Source organism: Phacochoerus africanus, chromosome 1 (assembly GCF_016906955.1).
Source record: "Phacochoerus africanus isolate WHEZ1 chromosome 1, ROS_Pafr_v1, whole genome shotgun sequence".
NCBI lineage: Eukaryota > Metazoa > Chordata > Mammalia > Artiodactyla > Suidae > Phacochoerus > Phacochoerus africanus.
The window spans coordinates 282,467,825-282,479,145 of NC_062544.1; positions in this window are offsets into that span (position 1 = coordinate 282,467,825).

The window sequence follows — 11,321 nt, forward strand, 5'->3', positions numbered from 1 at the left end:
GCCTCTGGCCACTCAGCAGTTCTGCCGCTCAGCGTCACATCTCCCTGGAACTGGTTATACCCATCGCCTGGTAAATCGGGATCAGGCTGGAGCCAAATGTGAGCCCTTCCTGAGGGAATTCCCCAAAAGTGTTTCTTAAAGCAAAAAATTCTTTCCAGAAGAGATTAGAGTAGAAAGCTGCAGGCATCTTGTCTTTGCTCAAAGTTTGGCAGAGGTAGATTTTAGGATGTTTCTATTAAGAACATGAGGATGTGGAGTTCAGGGACTTTTGTAATTGAGGCCAGGACTCCTAGAGCGCTGACATTGCCAAGGTGACTTGCCAAAGACAAAGGCAATGGCCCCAGGACACCTGTGCTCACATTCATTCTTGGGCCTCCTTCTCACGCTCCAAAATCTGAGGATTCCAAAAACTAGGTGGATTATATCATTGGCGTCCTGGCACCCACTGGCCACAGGCTAATGGTGCAGGCCTCTTCCCCACTTGGCATCAGTGAGGTGTTGGTAGCTTGAACTTGGTCGGAATGAGTATTTACACCATAGAAATTGGCAAACACTCCAACTCGGGGCTCCCTCACCCCCAACCCTTCTCAGGGAACTGGTTTTACCAGCTCACCACTGGTCATCAATGTTAAAAATTAAAACAAACTTTAAAATATGGCTCCTTTTTAAAATAATATGTCCACATTCACGTTTTTCTGAGAAATAATTTTACCCCCAAAGTGAGAATGGCATTGTTTCACATGTTTTCAAATCTCTGATGTCTGGTTTAATAGCAAAGAGCTGGGTTCTGATACTGGCTTCTGCATCAGTCTGTTGTGATACATTTTGAGGGAAATGAGGCCTCACACAGATCTGTGATTGGAAGAGGGAGGAGTGTTTATGAGCTAATAATGGCATATTGTTTTATAGTACACCTAAACCGACAAATGATAGTTTCTTAAAGGTTAATTGCTGTTAGAATATGAAACCGTATCAATAAACTTGCCTATGATTGCAATAAATTACATTGATCTGTCTTGCACTTTGAGTGGATCTTTTACCCGTGTGTGATTTTGTAACACGCATTAGTCATCAGAAAATATTGCTTCAAAATGTTGACCCATTTCAACATACACTATCAAACTATCACAGTAGTTACTATCACCACTAATTTCACGAGAAAAAATCCCTGAGAAGCTATCAAGCTCACAGTGGCAGATGCAAGTTTTCAAAAAATTCAAAATTTCACTTGAAAGCTCAAACTTTATCATGGGCAACAGATATTCTAAGGGTTTTTTGTTTGGTTGGTTTTTGGGTTTTGGTTTTTTTGCTTTGTAGGGCCACACCCGTGGCATATGGAGGTTTCCAGGCTAGGAGTGCAGTCAGAGCTACAGCTGCTGACCTATACACAGCCACAGCAACATCAGATCTGAGCCGTGTCTGCGACCTATGCCACAGCTCACAGCAATGCCAGATCCTTAACCCACTGAGCCAGGCCAGAAATCGAACCGACAACCTTGCGGCTCCTAGTCGGATTCGTTTTTGCTGCACCATGACAGGAACTCCTTTTTTTTTTTTTTTAAATACCTTTTCCAAAAGGTATTTCATTTACTTTTTGAAATACCTGTCAAATACACAAATCTGAATAAATGTAATTCATCAGTTCTTTCAAATACAAATGGTGCTTATGAATGAGGTGGTTAGTTTAGCTTGCAACTCAAACACACCACTGCATTTCCCGGGACAACCAGTCTACTTCAGTAGCACTAGAACTGTGTACCTTCCATGTTATTACCCAGAAATGAAAAAGATGTGTATTTACTTATTAAGAAACTTAATTTTTACTACTTCCTCAGGGACAGTTTTAAAGAAAACTGGTATTTTTTTCCCCTGCGAGTACCTGGCAAAAAATGCATTATGATCCAGTGCAGTTTTACCCGCCTTTGATTTTGCACCATCAGTGCAGACATCAACAAAGTTTAAAAAGCAAATATTTAATTGTTATAAAAATATTTTGACGTTGAGGATACCCCCTGAAAGGGTGTTGTCTTTGGACTTCACTTTGAGGACTGTTCTAGAAATCAGAGACTCTCACCAAGAACAACAGGAGTCGAAGCAGGGCAGGGAGGTGGGAAGATAAACACTTTCCCTTTGTCTCACTAGTCCAGTGTCTGTATTTCCAATATTACCCTTTCAGAGCCAGTTGAGAGGAAGCACTTTTTATTTAAAGCAAAAAAATAATTCTCCAAATACCATATGCTGTAACCTATGTGGTATCTGAAGAATAATACGATCTAATGTATATGCAAGACAGAAACAGCTTTCAGATAGAGAATACAAACTTGTGGTTGGGGGGAGGGGTAAAGGGGGAGGGTTACAAGGGGAGGGGTATGGGGTTAACAGATACACTCTATCATACATAAAACAGAGAGGCAACAAGGATATGCTGTATAGCACAGGGAATTGTACTCATTATCTTATAATAACCTAGAGTGGAATATAATCTGCAAATGTACTGGATTACTACGCTGTACATCTGAAACTAACATAATATTATAAATCAACGACACTTTTAAAAAAGTAATGAGGAGTTCCTGTTGTGGTCAGTGGTAACGATCCCGACTAGTATCCATGAGGATGTGGGTTCGATCCTTGGCCTCGATCGGTGGGTTAAGGATCTGGCGTTACAGTGAACTGTGGTGTAGGTCACAGACGCTGCCCGGATCCCGTGTTGCTGTGGCTGTGGCGCAGGCCAGCAACTGTAGCTCTGATTTGACCCCTAGTCTGGGAACTTCCCCTAGTCGCCCTAAAAAGACAAAAATAAATAAATAAATAAATAAAAGTTCAAAAATTTATAAAGTAATAAAAAAGTCTGCCATAAAAAAAGGAGAGGTGTTCCCTTGTGGCTCAGTGGGTTAAGGATCCAGTGTTGTCACTGCTGTGGCTCAGGTCACTGCTATGGTACAGGTCTGATCCCTGGTCTGAGAACTTCTACATGCGGTGGGCGTGCCTCCACCCTCCAAAGAATTGTTTAGTGTCTCTGTGATAAGTTTCCTTCACACGGGCTGAAGGGGACCCTGTCAATGTCTTTCCAGCCTCACTCTGTCCTTCTCCATGTTCCACTCAAATTCCAAGCCTTGTTAAACATGTATATTTTATTTATTATTTATTCTTCATATTTTGTATTTTTTTTTTTTTTTAGGGCTGCACCTGAGGCATATGGAAGTTCCCAGGCTAGGGATCAAATGGGAGCTGTAGCTGCTGGTCTAGGCCACAGCCACAGCAACATGGGGCCCAGGTCGCATTTGTGACCTACACCACAGCTCATGGCAATGGTTGATCCTTAACCCAGTGAGTGAGGCCAGGGATCAAACCTGCATCCTCGGGGATACCAGTCAGATTTGCTTCCACTGAGCCATAAAGGGAAATTCCCTCCCACCCCTGAAAAAAAAAAAAAAGTATTTTAAACACTACTATTTAAAAATATATATATATATTTTCCTAAATAGTCAATATGAGGTCAAAATGAGATGAGGTTCTTGTCTTCCAGCTTTTTCACATGGTGGAAAAAAAGCAGAACTAATTCACCTTTAGCCCCTGCCCTCCTCCCCACGTCCTGGCCACTCCTCATATTGGTGACCGGAGAGCCACCAACGGTGGGCACCCACAGCACCTAGTGACCAGGAGCCTGATGGGGCTGTTGGGTTGGGTGTGTGAAGTATAGGGTGTGGGCAGGGCCCAAGGAGAGGGGCGGGGAGGGGAGCAAACTGTTTCATCACTGCTTTTGGAAACATCAAATTGGCAGGAGGATTTACTGTGCTTCGGAACCAGACCTTGGGTTTTAGATCTCACCCAGCTGTGGTGCACTGGTGTATGACCGTGGGCACGTGACTTACTCTGTGCCTCTGTTTCCCGGATGGCAGTGGGTGGATGCACCTGCTGTTGGTGTCAGACTGTTGGGTGTCAGTGGCTTGGGGCTCTGTTTAAGTCATGACCAAGCCTTCCAGGAAGGGTTCTGCCAAGGACAGATGGCTCCTGACGGTCACGGCTCTTTTTCCAGAAGAAGCCCTGAGAAACAGCTGGTCCTTTGGTGACCCAGGATTCAAACCCGGGTCTTCGGTTTCCTGGTGTTCTCTTGCTGAGGTGACCACCCACATTTTGTTGATGTCCTTATAACTACTACCCAGGGGCTCTCCCAGGCTTCCGTGACTGCTCTTGGCTTAAATTTTAATGATCTGGGAATCTCCCACCAGAGAACACACTGTCCTTATTTGTTTGATCAGCAGCTGGCAGTGAGTGGCTCGGCTCTCTGTGCTGATGGGAGAATCCAGAGCCTGGACCAGAGATTCATCTGCCTTTTCTCTAAGAGCAGAGCAGAGGGTAAGACTCAGGCAGGGAAGGAGGAAACCCCTTATTGTGTAACTCTTTTGAAACATCTGGGCAGGGTTAGAACATGTGATGCTGCTTGAAACCTAACATGTGAGGAAAGACCATTTTTGGTAAGAGCTGGTGTGTTGACACCTTTGCAACTGGAATTGGTATGACCTCTGCTCATGTGCGATGAGTAACTGATGCCTCCTTGTCTACCAAATGCATGTTCAGATGGTAAAACAGCCCAGGATTGCCACATCAAGTCCTCGTCCGTTGTTTCCACGCCTATGGCTTCATACTCTAAGTGCGTGTAACCAGGGCTCAGCACGCGCATGTGTGTTTGCACGGCATGGGGCCAGAAATGCTGATTCAAGGGGGCCATGGCCTGGGTTGGCTGGCGGATGGAGAGAGAAATGGAGGACCAATGGTAAACAGAAAATGAACAAAAATATTGTGTACCAGCCATGATCCATCTCCATGTAAAGCCCTTCAGAAACATTTTCACTATTCACTAAATGCCACCAAACTGGGTATTGAAAACATCTTTCATCACAATGCAAATAGGTAATTAATAATTATCATTGCTGGAGTTCCTGTCGCGGCACAGTGGAAACTAATCTGACTAGGAACCATGAGGATGTGGGTTCGATCCCTGGCCTCACTCACTGGGTTAAGGATCCAGCATTGCCATGAGCTGTAGTGTAGGTCGCAGATGCAGCTTGGATCTGGCGTTGCTGTGGCTCTGGTGTCGGCCTGAGGCTAAAGCTCCGATTAGACCCCTTAGCTGGGAACCTCTATATGCTGAAGGTGTGGCCCTAAAAGGACAAAAGATTAAAAAAAAATATCATTGCTGTGAGCTCTGGTGTAGGTTGCAGATGCAGCTCGGATCCTGCATTGCTGTGGCTGTGGCATACGCTGGCAGCTGTAGCTCCGACTGGACCCCTGGCCTGGGAACCTCCATACACCACAGGTTCGGCCCTAAAAAGCAGGACAAGAAAAAAAAAAGCAGCAAAAGTGGATCCCGAGGACACGAGTCATGAAAGTGGACTTGGATCGGGTATATATGTACACAGCAAACTCAAGGGAAACTATTAAAGATTTGTAAAAGATGTATGATTGATAGGCTAAGGGAGAAGATAAAATAGAAACTATTCCTATAACTTGCATAAAAAACATAAAGACAAAAAAAACAAGGGCAACAAAGAGAAAATAGTAACAAAAGTGGTAGATATTAATTCAGATATGTCAGTAATCACTTTAAATGTCAATGGTCTAAATATGTGAATTAAAAGAGAGACTGAGTGGATTAAAAAGGACTCAATTTTGTGTTGTCTACAAAAAAAACCCATTTTAACTATAAAAACACGGATAGATTAAGGGTATAACAATGGAGACAGATATACCTTGTTCACATTAATATTGAAAAGTTGAAATCACTATATTAAGAAAGCAAACCACAGAGCAAAGAAAATGATCCCGGGGCTCGGGGGAGGGAGGGGTGCAAGGGAGGAGCACTGAGGGATTTTTAGGGCAGTGAAATGATTCTGTCCAGCGCTACAGTGGCAGGTACATACAGGACATTAGGCTTTTGTCAAAACCCACCGATTGTACAACACAAATGCAACCTAATGTAAATCATGCACCAATAATTCCATTGACAGATGAATGGATTCTGAAGATGTGGTACAGGAGTTCCTGCTGTGGCTCAGTGGAAATGAATCTGAGTGGTATCTATGAGGACGCAGGTTCAATCCCTGGCCTCGCTCAGTGGGTTAAAGATCCAGCATTGCTGTGGTGTCGACCAGAGGCTACAGCTCCGATTTGACCCTTAGCATGGAAACCTCTGCATGCTGCAGGTGCAGCACTAAAAAAACAAAAAACAAAACAAAACAAACAAAAAGATGTGGTATACACACACACACATATATATACATACAGTGGAATACTACTCAGCCATAAAAAATGAAATAATGGTATTTGCAGCAACATGGATGCAACTAGAGATTCACATATTAAGGGAAGTAAGTCAGAAGGAGAAAGACAAATACCATATGATATCACTTGTATGTGGAATCTAAAATATGGCACAAATGCACCTATTCACAGAACAACAAATTCATGGACATAGAGAACAGACTTGTGGTTGCCAACAGGAAGGGGGAGGGAGTGGGGTGGACTGGGATTTTGGGGTTCGTAGATGCAAACTATTCCATTTAGAATGGATAAGCAATGAGGTCCTGCTGTACAGCACAGGGAACTCTATCCAAATCTCCTGGGATAGAACATGATAGAAGATAATATGAGAAAAAGAATGCATACATATGATATGTATAACTGGGTCACTTTGCTGTACAGCAGAAATTGACAGAACATTGTTAATCAACTATAATTTAAAATTTTTTTAAAAATATAATGCATTGATTATAGTGGATGAACCAGACTAAAGCTGGATGTCAGCAGCAGGGCTATTCTTGGGGGAGACAAGGGGGTAGAAGTGAACTCTCTGTACTTTGTACTCAGTTTTCCTTTCAACCTAAAATTGCTCTTTTAAAAGGTCTAATTAAGAAGAAAAAAGGAAACAACTCTCACTTCAGCCCGAGGAGGCCACCTCCTCCCCTGACCACCAAGCCTCTGTTCTCCCTATCTGAGGGGCCCCTGCAGCTGGAGCCCTGGAACCCCCACAGCACCCCTACACTGGCCTTGGCTGCCTGCTGTCTCCTCTCCCTCTTGGATAAGGGACTGGGACCAGCCTGTCATGGCAGCATTCCAGGGGAAGGACAAGGAGGCTCTGAGCCAGAGAGATGCTAGGAGAGATGCTAGGAGAGATGCTAGGGGAGATGCTAGGAGACATGCTAGGAGACATGCTAGGAGAGACACTAGAAGAGATGCTAGGAGAGATGCTAGGGGAGACACTAGAAGAGATGATAGAAGAGATGCTAGGAGAGATGCTAGGAGAGATGCTAGGAGAGATGTTAGGGGAGACACTAGAAGAGATGATAGAAGAGATGCTAGGAGAGATGCTAGGAGAGATGCTAGGGGAGATGCTAGGAGAGATGCTAGGCTGAATGGAATGAAAGATGGAAAGCTGAGCCAGAAGAGGACTCCCCCCCTCCCCAGATGCCCACCTCTGAGAAGACCTAATGGATTTGGACTCTTTCAGGGGCCACCTCGAGACAACTGAGCCGAAGACATAGGGTTTCATGAGGGAAGGAGCCCAGGGCGCTGAGTCACCCCAGAGAAGGGTCACTCCCTTCCAAGTGTTACTAATTCCAAATTCGTGTGCCTGATGCACATGGAGGCCAAACAAATCCCGAAACATTGGAGTTTGGAGCAGAGAAATGTTCACTGCAGTGCCGTGCAAGGAGATGGGTGGCTCATGCTAAAAAACCCCGACCTCCCTGAAAGTTTTCAGCAAAGCTCTTTTATTTTTATTTTTTATTTTTTTGCCTCTTAGAACCACACCCACAGCATATGGAAGTTCCCAGGCTAAGGGTGGCATCAGCAACACGAGATCCGAGCCACATCTACGACCTACGCCAGAGCTCACTGAAATGCCGAATCCCTGACCCACTGACCAAGGCCAGGGATCAAACCCGCCTCCTCATGGATACTAGTCAGATTCGTTTCCACTGCGCCACTGAGGGAACTCCCGCAAAGCTCTCTTAAAGGGACGTGATTGGTTGTTGCAAACTTCTTGGTGTAAGATCCTTTTTTTTTGCAGGTATCCACACAGGTCAGGTCACAATACTTCCGTAAACCTCCGACAAAACCAGTGTCATTCCCTGCTGTGCCATCTTCCACCTAAAAGCCCTAACACACTCCCGGAAGTCACAGTAGTGAGAATTGTACAAGAAAGGGAGGGTCTCCATGTTCCGTCTCCGTGTCCCCTTGTGGTTTTCAACACCTAACAAATCCTGTAAGCAAAGAAACAGCCTCGCCTCTCATTTCACTTGTTCAAGTTTCCAGGGATGGACTTTTGCCCTCTGAGGTCTAGGCCCTGGCTAAGATGGGGACACTCCCCACGGGGGCTGGTCACCTGGCCTGGGAGCACTGGTCCAGCACCCAGCTGGGCCCTCCCATCAGTGCCCAGGCCCAGCTGAACAGGCAGATCTCAGCTGGTCGTGCCCTCAGGGCCAGGTCCCCGGACCCTGTTCAGCTGCCATCACCGAGAGAGCCAGGTACCCAGGACCCAGCTGGCCCTCAAGCTCCTCAGGCTGCACAAATGACGGCTGGGTCTCTTGGACGGTGACCCGGGGGGACTGCTGCTGATGGGGCCACTGTGACATGGACCATTGGCGGAGGGAGACTGCTAACAGTCATGCCAGTCGATGCTCACCAGCCCTGTCCCTGTTACACAGAGATGCTAGGGTTGAATGGGGGCATGCTGGTGCCACAGAATCCATGAAATTTTAAGACCTTGCCAGTTTCACTCCAGTCTCCTGAGTTGTGAGGATGGAAGCCTCATCTCCAAGCTGAACATCTGGGGATACCTTCAGTCCTGGGCTGCTGCCTGCCCACGGTGACCACATGCAGAAAAGAAGGAGCTCAGAGGGGAGACGTTCCCTGGGACTTTGGGGGGCAGGACCTGGCTTCCCTGCAACAGAAGGGAAGTTTGTACCAGGAGAAGGGGTCTCATCCAGGATGGGGCCCACCACTCCGTACTGACTAGCTGTTATGCACAGAAAGGGCTGGGGCCTCACCCTGCTCTGACCCCCTAGGTTTGCTGTAGTGCCAGGTGGGCCTGGAGTGGCCCTGCTCCAGGCAGCAATCAGCCCTCTCCACCTCCCCCAGGGCCTGTGTAAGTGAGAGCACTCTCTGGCTCAGAGCAGTGGGGAGAATGGTTTCCTAGAACCTGGCCAGCCTCCCCTCCCTCAGCCTCAGTGATCAGCCCTGGTTGTCAGGCATCTGTTTACCTTGGAGATGGAACACCCGGCAGGGTTTTGAGCAGTCAGTTGTGGCCCACAGGACACTAGCCCTCAGAGGCAGAGCTGTGGATCCCTCACAGCCATGGAGGGCCTGCTGCCTGCCCCAGTCCACTTTCCAGTTGATCCTCATGCACCTGCAGGCTGCTCTGCTGGTGATTCTTGAAAGCTTGATGCACATCTCAGGTTTCTCTGTGTTTCCCTGGGAGATCCTGGTGTGTGCTGTGGTGCTGATTTTGGCAGTGAAGAGACAACACACTTTAAGAAGTGGGAAGTTGCTAGGGAAAAGGTTCTGTGCTCGATGAAGTCTGTGGGAACCATGGTGAGAATGCTGGACCAAAGGCTCAGCCCAGTGAAGCCATCAAGCCACCTAGGGAGGAGGCCAGTCCTCCCTGGTCACAAACCTCATGCTTGTTGGCAAGAAATGTGGTGCTGCGTAAGTCATCATTTCAGGACCCTGTGGACTTTCCAGAAAAGGCACGGAAGAGCCAGCCTCCTCAACTTTCCCAGGTCACTGATGGAAAACACACCTTCGAAGCATCAGAGGAGGAGGGAGAACAACCTAAGAAGAAAGAAACTCATGATTTGAAGAAAAAAGTTGATAGTCCAGAAAGTCCAGAACTGTGACCAAGAAATTGGAAGAGAGAAAGAGAAACAGTGAGTCCAGGAAAAGGAGAAGCCGGGAGGAGGCTGGAGCAGCTGAAGGCAGGAACGGCGCGGGTCCTGAAAGATGGAGTCAGCCAATTAAATTCTATAGCAGACCACCTGATGAAGCCCTTCCCCCAGCCTGACCCCCTTGGGGGTGGGTCACGTGGAAGAAGGGAACTCGGACACCCACCAAAAAAGGCGAAGCAGAATATGGCCATCGCCCTGTCCCTGGGTCAGAAGGTGACCTGAAGGGCGTCATCGATGATGCTGACGGCAACATGTCCCTTCCACGTCCCAAAGAGGAACATCAGGGGACAGCCAGACAATCGAGGGAAGAAAAGCAAATGATTGAAAAGGACAAATAACAAAGCCTCCAAACTGAGGAAGCATCTCTGCTGTGTGAAAATTCAGAGCTTGACACTGAGATTCACCCATTGAAGGAACCTCCAAGTCTGCTTGACCCATAGGATGACCATATCTTGCAGCTTCACAGGAAATTGTTCGAGGAGCAAACGTGCTGCTTAGAAGTGGAGAAGAAACTCAGCAATGTGTACAGGGAGACGAACTCCATGTATCAGAACTGTAACCTCTACAGGAAGATCACCAAGGACACGGGCAAAGAATTAGAGAGAACCAGTTCCTACCCTCGAAGGAAATACAGGAGTTCCCATCATGGCTCAGGGGTTAATGAACCCGTCTAGGATCCCCGAGGATGTGAGTTTGATCTCTAACCTTGCTTAGGGGGTTGAGGATCCGGCCTTGCCATGAGCTACGGTGTAGGACACAGATGCTGCTCGGATCCCACGTTGCTGTGGCTGTGGCGTAGGCTGGCAGCTAGAGCTCCGATTCAACCCCTTGCCTGGGAACCTCCATGTGCCGCAGGTGCAGCCCTAAAAAGAAAAGAAACATGCTTCCATGAGAAAAGAGCCCAAGAAAGCTGACTGGCAGCTGGGGCCACTGGAGGAAACTCAGGGAGCTAAGGAGAGAAAGTGACTGCACCAGGCAGATACTGGCCAAGGTCAAGTCCAGCCTTTCCCCAGGGGTCCTGGCGCTCCCGCTGCTCCCCCCACAGCTCACAGGGGCCTGGAAGTGTCAAGGGGCCCCCTGAGCCAATGCCCCCCCCAACAAGGAGAGGTGGGTCATGCCACCGTGAGGGCTCAGGGTTCTGGGGTCACCTGCAGGCGTGACTCAGCTCTCAGCAGCCCGGTCCAGACACTCACAACCAAGACACAACATCCACACGTGTTTTCTCTTTTCAAAGTAATTTTTTTATTTTTCTTTTTATATTTAGCTACTGGAACTTAACTGACTGTTCTTTTTCAAGTAGATAAAGCATTCTATTCAGCAAGATTTTTTCAAATAAAATTTCATAGAATACAATTCTTAAGAATAATTTGTGTA